This window comes from Rhipicephalus microplus, chromosome 5 (assembly GCF_043290135.1).
Source record: "Rhipicephalus microplus isolate Deutch F79 chromosome 5, USDA_Rmic, whole genome shotgun sequence".
Classification (NCBI taxonomy): domain Eukaryota; kingdom Metazoa; phylum Arthropoda; class Arachnida; order Ixodida; family Ixodidae; genus Rhipicephalus; species Rhipicephalus microplus.
Window position 1 is genome coordinate 111,083,944 of NC_134704.1, and position 23,201 is coordinate 111,107,144.

Below are 23,201 nucleotides of genomic sequence, written 5' to 3' on the forward strand. Positions count from 1 at the left end.
ACCACTCCCCTCTAGATAAACATGCAGAATGAACACAATTTTAGCAGGTAAAAAGTGAGAGCTAAATCATTATTGAAAGAAAGTGAATGGGTAGGACAACAGGTGGACCTTGTAGACGCAACCTGTGTGAAAGATAAAGAGGCGTATATGGTTGTGGTTGTTGGTCGACAGACAGGGAGACTCATAGGACGCACTGACTATACTCACTATAATCTATGGTGACGGCGCAAGCCTCAAAGGCCTTGGCTAGAAGAAAGATAAAATCGTCATCCATATATAGTGACTCCAAAGCAGCAAGTATGAGATTTAACAAGAGCTATATTGCTGGGACTGCTTTTAAACGTATGTACAAGGTCAATAATATCGATACTAAAATTGAATGACTTGCTGCGTGTATGGGACCAGTGGATGAGACTCAGGTCAAGCTCAAACGGGTGATGAACGACCTGGAACGAAGACTCACTCGGAGTGCTGGTCACCCAATTCGACACACTAATATTTTGGGGATCATAAAGGTTATTTAATCATGTAGTACCGCTTTATAACAAAATATTTCCACTTGGGTGGTAGGCGATTCCCACTGCGAGATGTGAAGTTTAACAGGGCTCAGGCAGTCACACTATACGTTTACTGCAAACTGGAACTTTACCCACTCCGTATTTTTTTAAATATGTTCATCATGAAAGTAAATTTAAAAAATAGCGTGACGCGTGCGGTGACATCACTGTAATCGAACACATGCTGTCCCGTGACTCTCGCCGACCACGAAGAACAATGGCTTTACTTGTGGAAGATGGCGCAAAGCGCGTCTTATCAATATCACCTACGGGCAATCCAGAAAGTCCGCGCTAACACCATGAGGCTGGGTATGACGGTAGCAACGTAGACGCGCCCGCCCTAGGCCTGAATGGCCGAGCTTAAGGACAATAATAAACTTTTCTGAATGAATGAATGAATGAATGAATGAATGAATCACAAAGCTGGAACTTTAATAACTCAATAGAGCATTAGGCAAATTCAGCCTGTCAATATTTTTCAACAGCCCATTTTGCACAAATCGGTAGAAATGTAATGCCTCATACGTAATTGTAAAACTTTTTTCGCAAATAAACTAAACGAATCACATGGAAGGTACTATAAAGAATAGTAAGAGAGTTCGTAATGTGATCTCCTACTGAGAGAAGTGAACATGATCATTCTAGCCGTGGGTGCTCTCTTGGCAGTGCTGCGTGATAACTTGTTCTTTTGGCGTAACCATGGTAAGTGCAAGAGGAAATTAACCAAACCATGACCGACCCACTCTTTCGCAATGCTACATAGGGAGCCCAGGTGATTGTTGGCGAAACTAAATGAACAAACGCAGAAGCACTTTTGCCGGCGCAGCGAAGCGAACAGAACCAGAAGTAATAAGAAGCAAGAGAAACAAAAGTGGACGGCGCCGTCGTACAGTCGCTTCTCTCGCGAAGCATAATACAAGCCGACAAGGCACAGCAGCGAAGAACGCCACTGAGGCGAGAAAAGTAGCTTCGTGCCTTTAGAGGCTGCCTCGTTCACTGGGTCACAGAATCCCATTAGAACTTTTTCTTGCATCCACATGGGCACTGATCGATTGCGAAAGGAAAACGAATGAATACGTGGTGTTGCTGCTGTGAAGGAATACGGCTCAGGTTCTTGACGGAAGATTATAGAAGGCCACAGGTGGTTGGTGAATCAACGCCGCTCATGCTGCGTGGACGAAGTTCTGTGCTGAAGTGGCTGGAAAAATCAATGCAGGGAAGGGGGAGGGGTGCTGCCGTTCTATTGTAAAAAAATATATACACCAAACAGAAATCACGTCTTAAAGAATAGCATGAATTGAACCCTTAGTGTGGAATGAAGTTCTTTCCATTGACATGTTTCTTATGGTGTTGTCATGTTCTCATTCCACCTTTTCAGTTGCGTTACTGAAAATCAATACTAAGAGTATGATACTGATTTTGATTTCCTTTTTATTGCGAATTAATATATATGTACTATAGGGTACAAAACAGTTTCACTACTTCCGCAACATACGAAGTGTCAATAAACTCTTCAATAAAACATTCACTATCATGCGCATCAGGTGCCTGGTGGCGCCCACCACAAGGCAAAAGCAACTTTGATAATTTTTTATTCAAACAAGTTTATTGCTTTCTGTGCCTGTGATAACCTTATCAGTACAAAACCTTAATCTCACGGGTCACCTAATTTTTTCTGCCCCCTCATGTGATTTTCTTCTCCTGCAATTCAGTGTTATTTTAATGACCAGCGGTTATCTTTCCTGCGCACTGAATGACCATCTCCTGTGCACTTATTCTTGATTTCGGCCATGAGGCTTTTAATCCCTGTTTCCTTCATGGCCCACTATATCTCTCTAGTAGCATATTATGGGACTGGCTGGTCACCTATATATACATCTGAAGTGGTTTAATTACGCTCACAGTAAAGCTGTCAACACAGGCCCAAAGAAAGCTAGCGGTTTTCAACACCTGCTTTAAATGAATGAGGAGGGTGTAAAATAGCAAAACTGTCAAATTTTATTTACCCATTGAAAAATAAACTACAGACATGAAGGCATTGTGTAAAGGGGTTACAGCAAATGAGGAAGTAAACTTGTAAGCAACAACAATACAATGCAGGTTATTAATAACCGCATAATGAGGTGTAACAAAAACTAACAATTCATCAGGTGAGCAGCACTTTAAACAAGACATTACAACTTGCTGAAGAAAATAAAGGTGAACACTTCACAACATAAAATAGCTCGACGGTACAAGTAAAACGATCTCACGATGTAATACTAAGGATATGAATTTCAAGATGTTGCCGAAACGTGTTAGAGTGACTATCAGAGGCGATATTGTCGGGAAGATCATTCCACATGCGAATTGCTTGTGGTAGCGCTGATGCATTGAAACTGTTTGTGTTACCAAACATGCGCGTGAAGCTTAGATGGTTATGTAACCTGTGTGACGTGTAGAGGGGACGTTGAAGATGCAATGACGAATTTTTTTACGGTACAAGTACTTGTGAAATAGGCATAACAAGAACACGTGACGGCGAACATGCAATGCTTGGAGGGAATAATCAAGTTTAAGCTGAGTCACACTGGATGAATGTCGTGGTTCCTGGAAATTTAACAGGCGGCTCTGTTCTGAATTTCTTCCAGCATGTCAATTTGATACACAACAGAAGGGGACCAAACAGATGAGGCTGTGGGTGGACGAAAGTAAGGTAAAACAGTTTGAGAACGTTTGACGGACAATGATGGAGGCTTCGGTGTACTTATCCCAATGTTTTGGAAGCATGAACACAAACAGAAGCGACGTGTTCTAGCCAGAAAAGACCTGGTGTAAAGTGGATGCCCATATATTTGTAGAATGATGACCGCAAAAGCATGTCATCTTGTTAGTGGTATGAAGAGTCGGGGGTGGTACGTTTTCCTCCAAATCAAAGAACTTTTCATTTATTAGTATTTAGCGTCTTAACCAAAATGTTACAGCAGCTAGAGATATTGTTCAGATCATCTTGAAGGATGCGGTGGTCGTTAGGACAGTTTATGGGTCTGTAGAGCATGCAGACAACCGCAAAGATTCTGATATTTGATGACACATTAGATGGGAGATCATCGATATAAATAAGAAAAGTAATGGGCCCAGACCGCTGCCTTGTGGAACGCCAGAATAAACATATGAACAGAGAAAGGTAGAAATATTAACGGTTGTGAAGTGCTTGCAAAGGGAAAGAAAATTTCGTAGCCAAAATAAGGTGAGGAATTTTAATTGGTGCGCAGATGATCTTGAATTAAGGCGGGAAAGAGCGACACGATCAAATGCTTTGGCAAAATCAAGAACTTTTCAATCTGTCTGTAGGCCACCTTTTATGTTGTGACGAATGTCTCTGGTAAATTCTAATAACTGTGTTTCGCATGGAATGCCCTTTCTGAATCCGTGCTGGTTTGGGAAAAAGTATTCGTTGGTTTCGAGGTAACCGTAGACGTGGAAGGCGAGTATGTGTTCGAGTAGTTTGAAACTGATGCAAGTGAGTGATATTGGGTGATAAATTTTAGGTAAATTCTTATCTCCGGGTTTTAGGATGGGCACAACTTTGGCATTTTTCCAGTCATCTGGCAGTTTTACAGACGACAGCAACTGTTGTAAGATGTAGTATATTGCAATTCTAGATATAGCAACAGTGCTTTTTAGTACCTTCGAGTCGATATCATCAATGCCGGCTGGCGAAGATGCCTTAATCTGTTAATTTCATACGCAATACCATCCACTCTGATTACAATAGCCTGCATGTACTGTATATGGTAGTGAGGGATACGTGGCACATCGGAAAGATGTTCCCGTCTGAATACAGATGAGAAAAATGCATAAAAGCAGTACAGCAGTCGTAATATGAAAGTGGGACATCATTTTCATCAAGTAATGACAACTCGTCTCAACCTTGGTCTGGGAATATTAGGCGGCAGAATATTTTTGGGTTATTTTGCAAAAGAAAAGGTAAGTCGCTGTGAAAATACTTCTCTTTGACATTTGGTATTGCTTTGCAGTAGTCTGTCAAGCACTGCTTGTATTCGTCCCAAGCGCAGGTTGTAGTAGTGCGTTTTGCGTTACAGTACAGGTGTTTTTTCTTGCTTCTTTGCTTACGGAGAGATTTGGTGAAAGAGGAGTTAGGTAAGTCGTTAGAAATGGTGATAGTTTGAATAAATTGGTTTATCCGCAAAGAGATCTTGTGTCTGAAAAGAATACAGTTTTTATTCACAGACCTGTTGTTCAACAACGAAAACAAGTCTTCACTGAAAAATTTTAGGGGTGAAGCTCTTAATAGCGGCACGCGTCCGTCCCTCGTAGCCGTTGTAGCATGTAATTAGTATAACAATTTGACCTCGAAGGCGGTGCCGGTGGGAGATTTTTTTTGTGCGTTGTTGAACAATAAAAAATAGCGCTCAATGTACACGACAATGGCTGCGAAGGGGGAATGAGAGACAGGAGCATTCGGCTTTTTGTTACCACGCACGCTGCAATCCTAATTAGCAGCCATTCGCATGTACATTAAGCCCTATCTGACAAGAAAGTGTTGCTACGTTATATTCGCTGGGTGTAACCTCCCTAGTTTTAGAAAGGTTTAGCGAGCGTTGAGCCGCAGTGCAATTAATACAATGAAATACTATATACCATGAATGACCTCGATGTGGTTAAAGGTAGAAAGTAGATACAAAGCGCAAGCCATAAGAGAGTAAAAACCGAATTCTCCTGTCTTATTTCCCATTAGCAGTTATTGGCATGTTCATTGAGCACTATCTGACAGGAAAAGGTTTGTACGTTATACTCGCTGGGCGTAACCTCCTTGGTTGTAGAAAGGTTTAGCGAGAGTTGGGCCGCAGTGCCATGAATACAGTGAACAAGTATATACCATCAACTCGAGGTGGTTAAAGGTGCGAAGTAGACACAAAGCGCAAGCCGTAAGAATGTGTGCGTGTGCCACCTCTCGTTAAGTCCTTGATGTCCGCTGGATGGCGGTGCTCCTGTATGGGGAATATATGATAAAAAGATGCGAGATGGTGGTACTTGGAGTGTTGAATAGATGGACGAACGGACACACAGACAGATGCATGGACGAATGCACGGATGGCTGCATGGATGGATGGACGCATAGATGGACGCAGGAGCACATGCATGGACGAAAGCAGGGACGGATGCACAGGTGAACGTGCGGACGCACGAACACATGCACGCGCGGACGAGCGGATGGACGCATGTACGGTCACACAGACGGACGCATTGACGGACGGAAGTAAGAGCGAATGGACGGACGAATGCTTCGCCCCACTTTCCATCATTCACTCCATGGATATGCTGGCAATTTTTTTTTAGTTGTCGCCTTCATGTTGCCAGACTCGGCTTTGCTGTACTCCCGAATTTTTTTTTGGATATTCCTAGGAATAGTAGAGGCTACTCCTACGTTATCTCAAATAAATTATGATCGCCGAAGCCAAGAGGTTGTCTTCACCGAGTCCGAAGTGCTTGTTAGTAACAGGTCCGACGTGTTTGAACCACGGGTTCATTCATCGATGACTTGTGAGAGGGTAAAGTCCAGTGCTAAGTTAATGAATTCTGTTGAAAGGCACTCTGGCGATGATAAGTTTGTACAATCAATTAGTGGAAGGTTCAAGTCACCGAAGAAGTAATTTATATCTGTAGTGCAAAGATCTTTGGCAGTTTCGATGTTATGACGAAGGTCACGTACTAACGTATTCCTTTAATCAGGCGGATGGTAGCAATCGGCTACCGAAATTTCAGCGTGTTTTGTTGCACAAACTACCCAAATTATTTCAATGGGTGAGTCCACATTTAGCGTAATTTTTACCCCAAGAAGTAAACCAATACCTCTCCTATCGATGCGATCTTTGCGGTAAATGTTATAGCGTTTACTGCCGGCAAGGACTTTCTTATTTGTGGTTGCAGCGTACAGCCAAGTTTCTGTGAGGACGAGTATATCATAAATATTGTCTTCTAAAAAAGAGCAGATTGCATCGCGTTTGGGTATTATGCGTTTATTATTAGTAAATGGTACCAGAAAAGAAGGAGTAGCCAAATGTGCTGTAGGTTCTTGCTGGTGCTGCTACGCCGGGCTATTCGAGCGGAAGCTGGTTGAGTATGCTTGTTCATCCTCGTAGTCAAAGTGCAGTTCACTAATCGAATGATCTGACTAGTCGAAATATGTAGTCCTGCATGCACTCACTCTCTGCGATTTGTCGGTTTTCGAAGCCGTCGCTGCATTCATCGCGGATAACGCCAACCCGTAAACCACCTACAGACGCTCGCGTTCATGTCTTTCTTTGCTGGCAGATGTTCGCGTTTCTGAAATTTTCCCCCAGCTGCTGAGGAAGAGTAGACAGACTGGCCGACAAACGTGTTTCCTGTAGACTCTTGTAGTTTTGCACAGTTGCAACACAACTAAATTTTGTGCGGCTTGCCATGAGGTATTCATTCTGCCCTTCAATGACACAAGCAACCACCCCGAACCTCGCTCAATAATTGCAAACAAGATTGCTCTTTAATACCATACAATGCGACCAATTTGCTGTTCGTGTTCGTCCGTCCTTCTGTCTGTCTGTCTGTCCTGAATGGTGCGGTATATGTGCACTAAGGACGTTGGTTGTTAGCCCATAACTCAAATATGTCCTATATGCTGCATTGTTATTTTTGTTGTCGTTTTGTTTCATAACCAGTCACACAGATGATTTCATATTGTAAACTCAGTTTTTATATAGTGCTTGTAGATAAAATGTTTATGGACTTCTTATATGTGATTGGAGCTGTGTAAGACTTTTCGTCATATTGCTTTATTGTAGGCCCACTGCGAGGACACAAGCTCCCAGCAAAGGAGGCACGACTGTTTAAAAAAATTAAGGCTATATGCCGTTTGGATGCTGTTTGCAATAAAATCTGACCTGAAAAATCTTGGTTTGTCCCTTGTTGCTCTCCTTTGCTCTTCTTCTAGCCTATTATACAGGCTTGTGGGCACATGGGGAGGATTGGTGTAATATGATTGAGTGCTCTACTATTTTCGGGCAATGCCTACTGCTTGTAAGGTTTTACAGCAGTCATTGTGCTGAATCGTTCGCAGAAACTGAACTTGCTGCAGGAAATTATATTACGAACAAAAGCAATATTTAGGGTATAACAAATAGGTTAGTGGAGTTATTCGGTTTACAGAGAACACCGTGAGCTACCCGATTGTTTGTCCTGCCTTCCCTGTTGTTACGGGTACCATTATATAAACAGCACAGTTTCGAGCCTGGCACTAGAAGACCTTTGATGTGTCTGCAGTGCAAAGATGAACTGGCTTTAGGAATGCCGCACAGACATGGAATTCTTTTCACAGTGACATCGAGGTTCTCCCCCTCGCAAATATAGGTTCTCTAAATATCCTTACTCAGTCAATGTGGTGGATTTAGCAGGTAGAGAAACGAACTGTTTTAACAGTATTTTATACAAAGTCAAGACACGAGCATGTGTTTCCTGTTCTACCAAACCGCGGCTAACTTCAGAAAGCCACCCTCCGACTTCAGAACTTGGTATATCTAAAAGCAAAACTACCCCCTTTTCGTTGAAACCCACACTGCCTTCAATGTAAATGAGAGACCGCTCAAAACCAACATGGCTGCCCGTGAGGTATGGAAGCCGTTTTAGCCAGTTGTAAGCAGTCATGATCGGAGTGGTCACCACCCCGAAACACGGAGACGCGCGCACATGAAGGCTCACTAAACGCACACGTGTCAGACAGCCATCTGGCAAATTCTTCGCGAAAGACTGTACTAATGGTGCGGACTGCTTTCGTTCCTAAACTCAAACATTGACATCATCGTCATTTTAGTACACGGAGATAAAAGAAAATCTACCAATGGCAATCACTGGTTGCCCGCGCTATAACCTTCCAGAGGTCCCACAGTAGTTAACTTTAAAGTGAAACCGCTCAATGCTGGAAGACCACGCGATACTTTACCGAGATGAAACGAAGGCAGTCACAGATGTTGCGGACTTCGCAAAGCAGTCGAGAGAAGGACAAGCGAAGGCAATCACGAAGTTTCTTTGTGTTGAAAGAGAATGTAATTAGGAGAGTCGAGTGCAAATCGAGAAACACATTTCAAAGCGGCATTTATCCAACAGCAAAGCAGCAGACATCCCAACACCTTGTTATTTAACCTCTTCCCTAGAATTCATTGCAGGGGGATTTACCTGACGGTCCACACTATTCAGAGCGATCTATCACGACTGCACCTATGGTGGCACCTATAGTCATGAATATTGTCACGTGCGTCCTGGTGGTCACCGCACAAGTTCCCGCTGCCACCAAGGCAAGCTAACGGGCCGTGGCTGAAAGGTTGCTTCTTCTGGGACAGGCACATGACGGCGGACGGCATCAACATAGGTCAATGGACGTGGTTCAGATGGTTGCGTCGGTGATGGAAAGGCTTGCCGTAGTTCGTGGCACACGATTTCCGCAACAGAAGCAACTGGAGGCTCGGTAGACGGAAGGCCGAAGGCCCGCAGCTCTTCCCGCAGGATTTGCCTAATCAATTGTCGTAGAGAGCTTTCAGAAACGGCAGCGTATTTGCGGCGGCACCAACAGGCGTTTGGTCGGGCAGGCGGTCAAAGTGGCGGCATCGTTGCCGGAGCGCCCACTCGATGACAATCGCCTCTTTGATGAGTTCATCCAGTGTTGTTGGCAGATTTCGTGCAAGGCCGGCGAAAAGCGGTTCCTTAACTCCCGCATCAGGTGACGAACTTTCCTCGCCCCGGGCATGTCAGGGTCAGCAGGGCAAAATAGACGGGCCATATCCTCAGCGAACATGCGACGCTTTTGTTCGGCTTTTGCACGTAGGCTTCAATCATCTGTTGTGCGAGATCCCGTCGGTCCGCACTCAGGGACGTCTTCAGAGGCTTTTGGCGGAAATCGTCCCAGGATTGGAAAGTAGGCTCCCTGTTCTCGTATCATGTGCACGCGCTATTTTCCATTGCGAATGAGGCACGGCCAAGTTTCTCTTGCGGGCTCCAGCGATTCACCACAGCGGTCCGCTCGAACTGGTCGAGCCAGTCCTCGACATCTTCATACGGTTCTACACGGAAGACTTCGGGAACACGAGGAAGCTCAAAAGTTACCTGGGAAGGAAGAGTTCTGGGCCGGAGGAAGATTCGCAGACATTGAAGGGGCCGCCATGTTGGTAAGAGAAGATGCAGTCAATAGTTCTGGATTTAGGCCTAGTATGCGCCGGCTGAATCGGTGTACTGGAGTCGTAACAAGATGTTGAGGCTCCGGACTGGGTGTACGGTGCCGAACAACGCTTTCGTGTATCAAGTTGCAGGCCCCGGCACCTCCACCAGCACTCCTTATACTCGGCCCACTCCACGGCGTCTTGACCTTCTTAAGGCGGTCGACGAGCTCTTGTCGCATAATAGAGAAGTCAGCACCAGTGTCAACCAATGCTGTTACGTAGTGTCCGTCTATAATATTGCTAAATCCGGCACGTACAAATTGATCGACATTAGTACTCATGGTTGTCGTCGTCTGCGTCATCACCGTCGTCATGTCATCTTTGTGTAGAGGCAGAAAGCATGTCGCATGTCACCTTGGTCTTTCTCGCGTCCTGCGAGAAAGACTAAGGCGCCAATATTGTGATTTTATCACCTGACACGGCATAAACAGTATTATTCCTATACTTAAGCTATTATTATTATAATATTATTGGTAGTATTATTATTACAAATACGTCTCATATGTGTGAGTGTGGGGGGGGTTGTGTGCGCGTGCTTTTGCGTGTGTACAAGCGGGTGCTGTTGAGCCATTCGTGGCTTCGGGGTAAGCGAAGAGAGAGAGAGAGAGATAAATAGAGAGGAAAGGCAGGGAGGTTTACCAATCTTGGCTCGGTTGGCTACCCTACACTTGGGGTGGGGGAAAAGGAGAATAAATTTTATACAAGTATAGGCCACGTATGTCCACAAAACAATGTGTAGTTTATAGCGCATATTGATGCCCGTACACTAAGATAACATCCATTTCTATCTCCTTTACTAACCGATCACTGGTTGTCAGACCGGCATGTGGAACAGCCACCGCTTACACAACTAAAGGTCCCCGAACGTGGACTCTATGAACAAAATAGTATTCACTTTAAACGCTTCATTTCTGTCTTTTGGGGACACTGCCTGGTGTCCCTTAAAAGAAGAAAGCTCCTTAAGAAACATTTTCTTCCGCGTCGCCTCCCTAAAGCCTCGGGACGCCGCACCGCGACGTAGAAGGACGACAACTGGCAGTCCCACCACAGCCGCCCGGGGCTCGACACCTGATTAGTGATGGTTAGTCAAACAAGAAAGAACTTCCGCGGCACGCAAGCCTTTACCTTAGCCTGCCACAGTCTACACTGAAGTGACCGCCAGCCTACTACACTGAATGCAATACTTCTAAAATACACACGCTCACGACGCCACTCGTTTAGCGTAGTGAACACTGGAACTTCACATTTTTTTCCTTTTTTGGTAATTTTATTCTTTTTGTTCTTCTTCCTGTCTTAGCCAATCTTTCCCTCTCATTTTCTTTGCTAAAATGTTGTAAATGTGAGCGCGAAGAGATTGTACGTTCATTCTCGACGAAGGCCAGACTAGTGTCGAAATAAATGCTTCCGTTGTTACCATTTTCACTAAGAATCTACTTGACTACTTTATATATATATATATATATATATATATATATATATATATATATATATATATATATATATATATATATATATATATATATATATATATTGCTACATGCATGTGTATTGACATTATAGGGGGCGACGCGCGTGTGTGCCTGACGAGGAAGATGAAGGGTTGTCTCCGCTCGATCGCTGGTGAACCGGGCACGCCATTACCGCTGGTTTGGAATATATCTAATCCCCAGCCTCGTCGTTACGGCGTCTCTTCTTTTCCGTAACATATTTGGTGGAGGTGGAACGTTTCCCGTCTTCACCACGAAGCTTCGCAGTGGCCGCACCATTCAGTCTCCGGCCATGGCTACCAATGACAACAGCCTGTCAGCGTCTCCATCTGTAGCTCCAGCCACTACCTACCTGACGATGCCCACCCCCCGTGATCCAGGTACATTCTCCGCACAACCTGGGCTCGACGTCGACTACTGGCTCCGTATGTACGAGCGTGCTAGCCACACACACCGATGGGACCCTACCATGATGCTCGCCAACGTCATATTTTACTTGGACGGCACCCCTCGGGTCTGGTTCGACGCCCATGAGACCGAGCTCACCAGCTGGCATACCTTCAAGGAGCGACTACGCGACATCTTTGGGGACCCGTCCGGTCGCCAAATGGAAGCGCGAAAAGAACTCGCCACTCGTGTGCAGTCGTCAACAGAGTCGTATGTCTCGTACATACAGGATGTGCTCGCGTTGTGCCGAAAAGTCGACGAGCAAATGACAGACAGTGACAAGGTGGGCCACATACTTAAGGGCATCGCGGACGACGCCTTCAATTTGCTCGTCTACAATAACGTCACGACCGTAGATACGACTATCAAGGAATGCCGTCGCTTCGAAATGGCCAAAAGCCGCCGTGTTCTGACTCAATTTACGCGGCTACCAAACACGGCTAATACATCCACTTGCACCGATCTCGGTGCCGCACCACCCATGCAGGACAGCGTGACACGAATAGTTCGACGGGAGCTTGAGGCGTCAAGTCCGGCACCATTTCCTCCACATCCGCTCGATCATGGCGCCGCAGAAACGCCTCCGCCGGTCTCCGTTATTCAAGCCGTCGTGAGGCAGGAAATTGCAAAGCTTGGTTTTCCTGTGGCCTGCTCTGTGTCCCGACCCGTCTCCAGACCAATGACAACAAATGCGCCACGCCATGACTTACATTTTATTCGGCGATCCCGCAATCTGGCGGAATGGAGAACTGCAGACGACAAGCCGATCTGCTTCCGCTGCCACCGAGTTGGCCATATCTCCCGCTACTGCCGCAGCACTTGGACGCCCTCAAACTGGAGTCAATTTTCCTCTAATCGACCATACGAGGACTCCCGTCGGTATTCGCCCAGTCGTGTGTACCTTTCTTCCGACATCCCCAACAGCCGCTCCACTGCTCGTTCGCCGCCACCTCAACGTCGCCGTTCCCCATCGCCCCAACCACGCCGCTATCCGTCGCCGGTCAACTGTGGATCCTCTCGGACGGAAAACTAGATCATGCAGCTCCGGGAGGTAGTGCTGCATCGCTTGCGAATGATCTAAATCCTCCATTGACGCTCCCCACTGATACGAACTTGATTGAGGTGTATGTGGACGGTATTTCCTTGACGGCGTTAGTCGATACCGGAGCTCAAGTGTCTATAATGAGTGCTCATCTGTGTCGCCTGCTCAAAAAAGTCCTCACGCCTGCACCAACTAAAGCCCTCCGTGTCGCTGATGGTGGAACTGTGGCCATCACTGGAATGTGTACCGCTCGTGTTAGTATTTCCGGCCGCCATGTTCCCGTTTTATTTACGGTGCTTGAAAATTACCCCCACGACCTAATCTTCGGCATGGACTTCCTATCGACGCATTCTGCCCTCATCGATTGTGCCGCCGGTACTCTCTGCCTAGAACTTCCTCTTCTCCCGGATTCTGACCCTGAACTCCCGAACAGCTTGTGCACCACTGACTTCTTCCGGATACCGCCTAAAGCTCTCACATTCATCGAATTGGCAACACCCTCTCCCGTGATTGACGGTGATTATATCGTGACGCCGATTACTGATGTTCTCCTGGCGCGTGACATTACTGTCCCACACTCTGTCGTAAGCATGGCCTCTAACCGAACATATTTACCTGTTATCAATTTCGGTTTCATAAAACAAGTGATACCCCTAGGAATTTCGGTCGCCACACTAAGGCCCTTAATTGACGACCACGTCACCTGTTTTACGGCAGACGTATGTCCCGAGCACCCACATCACTCGCAGGATGTCACGTGCCTCGATGCGACCTTACGCTCCATGATCGCCCCGGACCTCAAACCTGAGAAGTCAACCGCGCTATGCCGCCTTCTGACTTCATACCGCGACATATTCGACGTCGACCACCGTCCACTCGGCCAGACTTCACTCGTCAAGCACCGCATTAACACAGGTGATTCTCATCCCATTCATCGGCGACCATACCGGGTGTCTGCCACCGAGCGTAAAATAATTCAACAGGAAGTCACCAAGATGTTAGCCATAGGAATTATTGAACCCTCTTCGAGCCCATGGGCGTCCCCCGTTGTGCTCATTAAAAAGAAATATGGCACGTGGCGCTTCTGCGTGGATTACCGTCATCTGAATAGAATCACGAAAAAGGACGTTTACCCTTTACCCCGCATCGATGACGCTCTCGATTGTCTCCACGGTGCCCGATATTTTTCCACAATAGACCTACGTTCCGGCTACTGGCAGATTGCTGTCGACGAAAAAGACCAAGAGAAGACTGCATTTGTAACTCCAGACGGCCTATATCAGTTCAAGGTTATGCCGTTTGGGCTATGCAACGCCCCAGCCACGTTTCAGCGCATGATGGACTCTCTGCTACAAGGGTTCAAATGGTCAACATGTCTTTGTTATCTTGACGATGTCGTTGTATATTCCCCAACATTTGAGACCCACCTTCAGCGTTTGTCAGCTATTCTCGACATATTCCGCACTGCAGGCCTCCAATTGAACTTGTCGAAGTGCCGCTTTGGACGCCGGCAAATTACAGTGTTGGGCCACCTTGTCGACGCCTCTGGTGTGCAGCCGGACCCCGAGAAAATTCGTGCAGTCACCAGTTTTCCTGTACCCCAGTCAGCCAAAGACATCCGGAGTTTTGTAGGACTTTGCTCCAATTTTAGAAGGTTTGTGAAAGATTTCGCAACCGTCGCTCGACCCCTCACAGAGCTTCTAAAGAAAGACGTCACATTTACGTGGGGTACCGACCAAGCTGCTGCTTTTTCTTACCTAATCACGCTACTGACGACTCCACCCATATTGGCTCACTTTGACCCATTCGCTCCGACGGAAGTTCGAACCGATGCTAGTGATCACGGAATCGGAGCCGTGTTAGCCCAGCGCCAACGGAGACACGACCGAGTTGTCGCCTACGCTAGCCGCCTCCTCACAGCTGCTGAGCGCAACTATTCTATTACGAAGCGTGAATGTCTTGCTCTTGTTTGGGCAGTCTCAAAGTTCCGCCCATATTTATATGGCACTAATTTCACTGGGATAACTGACCATCATGCGCTATGTTGGCTTACGTCACTGAAGGACCCTACTGGCCGGCTCGGGCGCTGGGCTCTGCGACTCCAAGAGTATACATTTACGGTGACGTACAAGTCCGGACGCCTACATCAGGACGCAGACTGCCTGTCGCGCTACCCGGTCGCTGAGTCGAGCACTATGCATGACACCGACACCGAGTCTTGCGACTTTTCCCTTTCGCAAGAGACATGCATCGGTGACGAGCAGCGCTATGATGCGTCCTTGCGTGCTATCATTGAGAGCCTCGAATCACCATCTTCCAGTCAGTCCTATCGCTCGTTCGTCCTCCACGATGGTGTATTATACCACCAAAGTTTTGAGCCGGATGGACCGGCTCTGCTGCTTGTCATTCCGAAACACCTTCGCTCGAAAGTTCTACATGAACTTCATGACATTCCGACTGCTGGTCACCTTGGTGTGTCACGCACTTACGACCCAATACGCCGACGCTTCTACTGGCCAGGGCTTGCCCGCTCAGTCAGAAGGTACGTTGCGGCTTGTGAGAAATGTCAGCGCCGCAAAACGCCATCGACACTTCCCGCCGGACGCCTTCAACCACTCGATATTCCGTCAGAACCGTTCCTCCGCGTTGGCTTGAACCTACTTGGCCCTTTTCCCTTGTCTTCCTCGGGTAACAAGTGGATAGCCGTGGCCACCGACTACGCCACGCGTTATGCCATCACACGAGCTCTCCCAACAAGCTGCGCCACAGATGTCGCCGACTTCCTCCTCAAGGACGTGATTTTGCAACACCGAGCCCCACGGCAGCTGCTTACAGACCGTGGCCGCACCTTTTTGTCGAAGGTCATAGCCGACATCTTGCAGTCCTGTAAAGCGAGACACAAGCTGACTACGTCATACCACCCGCAAACCAATGGACTCACGGAGCGCCTAAATCGAACTCTTACAGACATGCTCGCTAAGTATGTTTCTACCAACCACACCGACTGGGATCTCGCGTTGCCGTACGTCACATTTGCCTACGATTCATCGCGCCATGACACTGCCGGTTACTCTCCATTTTTTCTGCTGTTTGGCCGAGAACCAACATTGCCTCTAGACACCGTCATACCGTCTCCTGGAGTACCCACCAGTGAATATGCCATGGACGCTATCACTCGGGCCGCTCACGCACGCGAAATTACCCGTACTCGCCTTTTGTCCTCTCAAGAGAAGCAACGGCGCTTGTATGACCAACGACACCGCGACGTACACTTTCCACCCGGTTCTTTGGTACTGCTCTGGTCTCCGACCCGTCAAGTTGGCTTGTCAGAAAAACTGCTTACTCGCTATACAGGCCCATACCGTGTCCTCCGTGTGGTTACGCCTGTAACGTATGAAATTGGCCCTGCCACCCCATTGCCTTCATGTGCCCAACAGGCTACCAATATTGTACATGTTGCGCGCTTGAAGCCCTACAATTCTCCTAGTGACGTTGACATCTAAATGCGCCGAGACGGCGCTTGCACCGCTGGGGGTTATGCTACATGCATGTGTATTGACATTATAGTGGGCGACGCGCGTGTGTGCCTGACGAGGAAGACGAAGGATTGTCTCCGCTCGATCGCTGGTGAACCGGGCACGCCATTACCGCTGGTTTGGAATATATCTAATCCCCAGCCTCGTCGTTACGGCGTCTCTTCTTTTCCGTAACAATATATATATATATCTTTATTTGTGACCCAAGATATGCTTGACCTCTGGGTTTTCTTGAACAGTGGCCTCATTGTCGGAAATGAATGACTTAAAGGGTGCACACATCACAGATATTTGAAAAAAAAATCAATATTCACTTTACTGTAAAATTCATTAAAGTGCACAATGTTTTCAATTTCACTGTTTAAAATATTCGTTTTCTTTTTTGGGCGGGACGCTCAGAAAATTGTTCATTATTGTGGTCGGGAAAAAATAGCAGCGTATTCACGGGGTGAATGATGGAGAGTGGGGCCAAGCATTCTTCCGTCCATTCGTTCTTGCTACCGTCCGTCTACGCGTCCGTCAACGTGGCCGTGCGTGCGTCCAACCACCCGTCCTTGCGTGCGTCTGTTCGTTCTGAGCACGTCCATCCGTGCGTCCATCCCTGCGTTCGTCCATGCTTCCACCCCTGCGTCCGTCCATGCGTTCATCCGTCCGTGCAGCCATCCGTGTGTCCGTCCATGCATCTGTCTCTGTGTCCGTTCGTCCATCTCGCATCTTGTTGTCATATATTCCGCATATAAAAGCACCGCCATTTAGCGGGAATTCCAAGGACTAAACGAGAAGTGGCACACGCACACTTTTTTACGGCTTGCGCTTCGTGTCTACTTCCCATTTTACTTCAACAAATAGCCATCTTATCACTTTCCAGTGGATTCCCGCTCATTGCGGCGTGATGGGAAACGAAGCGGCAGACGCTGAAGCTAAAATTCCTTAAGCAGTGCCCCTAAAGTACACATTGCGTTTTTACGAGCTGACACGAACGCCCTGCTTATCTGCGTGATGCGCAGCTACACACTTCAGCACTGGACAAAACCTGAACGGCGACACCAGCGACTTCACAAATGGGACCCGGAAATGAGGTTTAGCATGCCCCCTAAATTGAAACGGTAACTCACAAGTATGATCACCGCATTCGTCTTGGTGTGTCGTACACAAAACGTTACGCACATATCATTGGTCGCAGTGACACCGGTCCTAATTGTGAACACTGTGATGTGCCAGAAACGCTTGAGCGCATATTTTGTGTCTGTCCAGCATACGCACGTGAACGACAAACACTGATTTCTTCTACTGAACTATATCGGAGTAGGTCATTAACTGATGAGACCGCGTTGGGTCCTTGGCCAGACACCAACAGTGCAACTGCGGTCACAAGAGCAGTTATAACCTTTTTGGAAAGAACTGGACTATGTGCGCGGCTATAAAATGTGTCTCAGCTAGAAAGAACACTGCATACTCACCTCTCTATCTCACCATCGTCATCCATTTTACTTTCTTTTACACTTTCCCTTCCCCCAGTGTAGAGTAGCAGGCTAGAGCAAGCTATCGCTCAGGACGACCTCTCTGCATTTCTGTAAATAAACTTATCTCTCTCTCTCTCTCCCATTTTTAACCACCTCGAGTTCGTGTTATATACTAGTTCACTGCATTCATGGCACTGCGGCCCAACGCTCGCTAAACCTTTCTGAAACCAAGGGGGTTACGCTCAGCGAGTATAACATAGCAACCCTTTCTTGTCAGATAATGCTTAATCTCCATGCCAATGGCTGCTAATGGGTAATAAGAGACAGGAGAATTTGAGTTTTATTTAACGCGCACACTGCGAATTTTTCATTGTACAACAACGCACAGGAGAAATCTTCCACCGGCACCACCTTGCAGGTCAAAGCGTAAGACATTTTACGCACTACTACGAGCAATGGACGGGTGCCGCTTTAAAAAGCTTCGCCCCTAAACATTAGTGTCTCATGCGGGGTAAGGAAAGTATTTAGTGCGCGTTTCGTATGAAATCTTGTTAAGGTTTTCTACAAATTCCTGCTGCCACGAGAGCTTTGTGCAAGTCAGCCCTTTCAAGCGGGAGGGCTAGAGGTGGTTCCGAGAGATGTGAGAGTAGAAGTAAAAAATGTTGCACGCGTAGTATGAATAACCTTCCTGCTAACAGGCACATGCAGTATTATATTTTTTCAAGCAAAAAAAAACTGAATGCTCCTGCAGGTATTCAATTGCAAGATGTCTCCCAAAAGCAACCCTTGTCATGGCAAAACAGTCCGGAAAGGAGACGCATGACCTTTCCCACTAAATGCATTCTTGTTTTTTTTTTAAATGAGAAGCATTTCTTAGCGAACTTCGGTGACATTGAGCGTATCTCATTATCTATCTATCAATCTAGTCACCTACGGCTTTCAGCTCTGCAGGCCGTTTGGATAATGGTATCGATGCCAAAATTGGTACGACATAACAAGACTGTATGACAAACATAAATGACTATATTTAACAAGAAATTCAAACTATGTGTGTCATAAATGTCATGATTTTCATTTTATGATCTTGCTGTTATGCGGTAGTTTCGTTCACATGACTGTCGTGTGTTAGGTTCGTCACATAGCAAGGCGTGTGACGCGAGGAAGATGGAGACAGTGAGGAAAACAAACGGGAGTTATATTGGACGAAGAACAAAAACTATTGCACATACAGTACTATAAGTTATACACACGCGTGGTTCACACACAAAAAAAAGAGTAACCAGTCTCACAGTCTGTGCCGTATCCCGGTGCCTTGAAGTGGGACCCGTTGCGTGCTCGGATGCAGTCGTCGCTTGGGTGCTAGGTCAGCATACCACTGTCGAGGGCATCACCAGGTCTAGGCGTAGCCGCACACTGTCAGCGACGTCGGCTCGGTAGACGTGGTCAGCAGCTCCGGTCTTTCGAGGGCGCTCGCCGTACCGGAGATGTCCACAGGACCACTCACCGAGAACTCATGCTGGCCACGCCGACACGCCGTGCCCCGAGGACGTCAATGGCTCGAGGACAGGAACCCGGCCTTTCGAACCTCGCGCGTAGTTGCGGGTTCGCCCTAGGCTCCCTTGCGTCGTCTTGCCGGCGTCCGAACGGCTTCGTTCCCCGCGAGCGTCTCCTCTTCTTTTTTTAATGGGCGCGCTGCAATGCCTCTTCATTCTTCTCATCTTCCAGGTGATGTGGCGCTGTCGTCTGCTGATGCTCGCATTTTTTAAAGCTACTACATCACATCACCCCCTACTTAAGAAAGTTCTTCCGGTAGAAGAACTTGAGGGCACTGGGGACACGTTGGTTCGCAGACGGAAACACACACGTAAGCACCGCTGCACGCTAAAGCAGTTCCGAGCCCCGCACACTCGGCACATTCGGTCACAAAAGTACACACCAGGAAAAAAAAGACACAAGTCACAGAACTAAAGCGTCATGATACTTGTATCGCGCTGTAAGGTTCACATCATAAGCCATTAGTACCACTAAACATCGATTCTTCATACAGATGTTGCTCACAGAATTGGCAAACGGCTCATGTAATCTGCGCCTATGTTGTCTCTGCCTTTGATATACTCGACCGAAAAGTCGTACTCCATAAGAATGAGGCTCCACCGTAACACGCGGCTGTTCACATGCTTGGCCGACTTGATGTACACAAGCGGTTTGTGGTCACTCTGTAGAATGAATGCACGTCCAAATAGATAGATGTGAAATTTCCGAACCGCCCACGTAAGAGCCAGGGCTTCTCGCTCTACTGTAGCGTAAGCAGCTTCACGTGGTTGTAGTCTACGGCTTGCGTATGACACTGGATGCAGTATTCCTTCGTGACGCTGCATGAGTATGGCACCTACACTTCTCGATGATGCATCGGTACGGAGTACAAACGGTTTTGAAAAATCAGGTGCTTTTAGAATGGGTGGCGTAGATAGCAAAACCTTGAGTTCATCAAAAGACTTCTGTTCTCGTTCTCCCCAGAGGACTTTGTTTGGGGCCCTCTTCTTGGTCAATTCGGTCAGTGGGTAAGAAACTTCAGAGTAGTTGTGCACGAAATCTCTGTAATAACCTGTAAGGCCCAAGAACGAGCGTACTTCTTTTTTTGTTTGTGGACGCTTCGCAGCTTGTATTTTGTCGAGCGTTTCGACCTGCGGTCGAATAACGCCTTGCCCAACGAGATGACCGAGAAATTTGACTGACTCTTGACCAATCTCACTCTTTGTTGGCCGAATGGTCAAACCAGCGTCGCGAACTCGCTTGAGAAAAGACTCAAGTATAGCTATATGTTCCGCCCAGGTTTCAGTAGCAATGAGCACATCGTCAAAGTAGTAATAAACGTGCGGTATGTCTGCTACCACTTTCCTCATGAGGCGGTTAAACACAGCTGGGGCAGTTTTAATGCCAAACGGCATGAATCTAAATTGATACAGTCCTGATTCTGTCGAAAAAGCAGTCATTGGTTTTGAGCCTTGTTCCATGGGAACCTGCCAGTAGCCTTTAGCGAAGTCAAACTTTGAAAAGTATTTTGCTTGTCCAAGTTTACCAAAGATGATGTCTACACGGGGTATAGGCTCGTTATCATTGACTATAATCTTGTTAAGTTGTCTGAAATCGATGCACAAACGCATCGTTCCGTCCTTCTTCTTGACAACTACTACAGGTGAATTGTAAGCAGACTCCGATGGTTCTATGATGCCTTGTCGCAGCATGTCTGCTATTTCTTTCTGTATCGCTTCTTGGGTAGCAAATGGCATAGGGTATGGCCGTATGCTTACGGGTCTATCCGTGGTCAATCTTAGCTTGCACTGTACGAGGTGCGTTTTGCCAGGAACATCCGCAAATACGTTGTCGTATCTGGTCAATAAGTTGGTGACTTGCACGTGCTGGGTAGGAGAAAGTGACTCCAATATGCTTACGTCAGCAGACGATTCCTTTCGTTGGAATGGTACGCATGGTAGCTCGTCACTTTCAGTGTCATCCGCCTGGCAAACAGCTGATGCTTCATGCGGTGGTGCAGGCGGCCGTTCCTCATACTTTTTCAGTAGGTTTATATGAAATAGCGTGCTTCTGGTACCGAGGTCAATTAAATAGTCGACATCATTTCTCTTTTCAATGACATTAAAGGGTCCCTTCCACGTCAGAACCAATTTGTTGGTATCCGATGGAAGCAGAAGCAAAACTTTGTCTCCAGGGGATAATTGACGTGGTCTGGCCTTTTGGTCATAATGTTTCTTTTGTACTAGCTTCGCTTTCTGAAGCTCCTCCTTTGCTAGACGGCAGGTGTCTTCAAGACGATTCCGCAGTTCGACTACGTACCCGTAGGATGTTTTTAAATCATCATCAAGATGATCAGCGGCCCATATTTCTTTCAATATCGCCAGGGGACCTCTGACGTAACGGCCGTAGAGCAAGTCGAACGGGGAGAAGCCTAAGCTCGACTGGGGAACTTCGCGATAAGCGAAGAGTAAGGGCGCCAGGTACCGGTCCCATTTCTTCGGACACTCCTGACACATTCTTCTTATCATTTGTTTCAGGGTACCGTTGAACCTCTCTACAAGGCCATTAGCCATGGGATGATATGGGGTTGTTGGCAATTGTTTGAAGGAGAGAAGTCGGCTTAGCTCCTTCATTAGGCGTGACGAGAATGACGTGCCTCTGTCACTGATTATCCCCCGTGGGACACCTACACGAGAAAACATCTCCAGAATTGCCTCAGCGACTTTCTCCGTCTCAATGCTCGGCAGTGCTACAGCATCGGGATAACGCGTTGCCATGTCCACCATTGTCAGTACGTACTTGTTTCCGCCCTCTGACATCGGTGATAATGGACCCACAATATCAATGGCTACTCTCTTGAAAGGGGTGTCAATTATAGGAGTGTTGCCGAGAGGTACACGACCAACCAAGTGCTTGGGAATAGTTCTTTGACATATATCACACGATTTAACAAATCGTGTGATGTCTGACTGAACCCCTGGCCAGTAGAACTCTTCGAGTACCCGGTCGGTAGTTCGTCTAATTCCCTGATGGCCCGAAAGGATGCCTTCGTGGGCCATTTTTATAACAAATTGAGGCACCTTGGTACCACAAGCTGATTCACCTGCCTCTTAGAGTGAAGGGTGTACTTGCGATAGAGGATACCATTCTTCGTGAAGAACAATATTTTAGCAAACCTGGTCTTGACCTCTTTGTTGACGGCTTCGAAGCATTTCCGCAAGCTGCTGTCTTCCTCCTGTTTGGTTTTAAAGTCCTGTGGGCTGATGTCTAAGGGGTTTATAACTGGAGCCGGAAGTAGATGTGGATTTCCTGCCTTTCGGTTTACTGCAGCAACTTTTGTCTTGCAACGTGTTTTCCTTGCAGCTGATGTTGAAGTCTTTGCATACAAGGGTCCGTGTGCAGAACCAAATTTTTTTGCGCCAGAGTACTCTTCTGCAGTGTTCTGGGTGTAAAGACGGCTCTTCCAATCGTTATCAGGATTGTGAGCATCTCGAACGCCTTTCACATTTCCCAAGACAACATCATATAAAGGAGTATCCATACAAAGGGCTCGAGTTTTGCCAGTGAAGAACGGTGAAAAAATTTCCACGTGTGCTTCAGGCAGCTTCATCAACCGTCCGTCCAGGAGGTAAATCGAGGAAATCTTTCCAGTCAGCTTGCTATCCGCCACAAGAGACCTCTTGACAATGATTGAATCGCATCCGGTATCTCGCAGTACTGTTGCGGGATATCCTTCGAGTACACCTTCGCCCGTGGGCATCGATTTTTCCTTCAGCTTGGCTGGGCGCGTTTCTGCGCACTCCGGACTATAAGGAACACAAAGGGAAGCCTGCGACTCTGAATTAATTATCTTGGCTCCATCTCTTTGTTGAAAAGAGCATGAGGCCT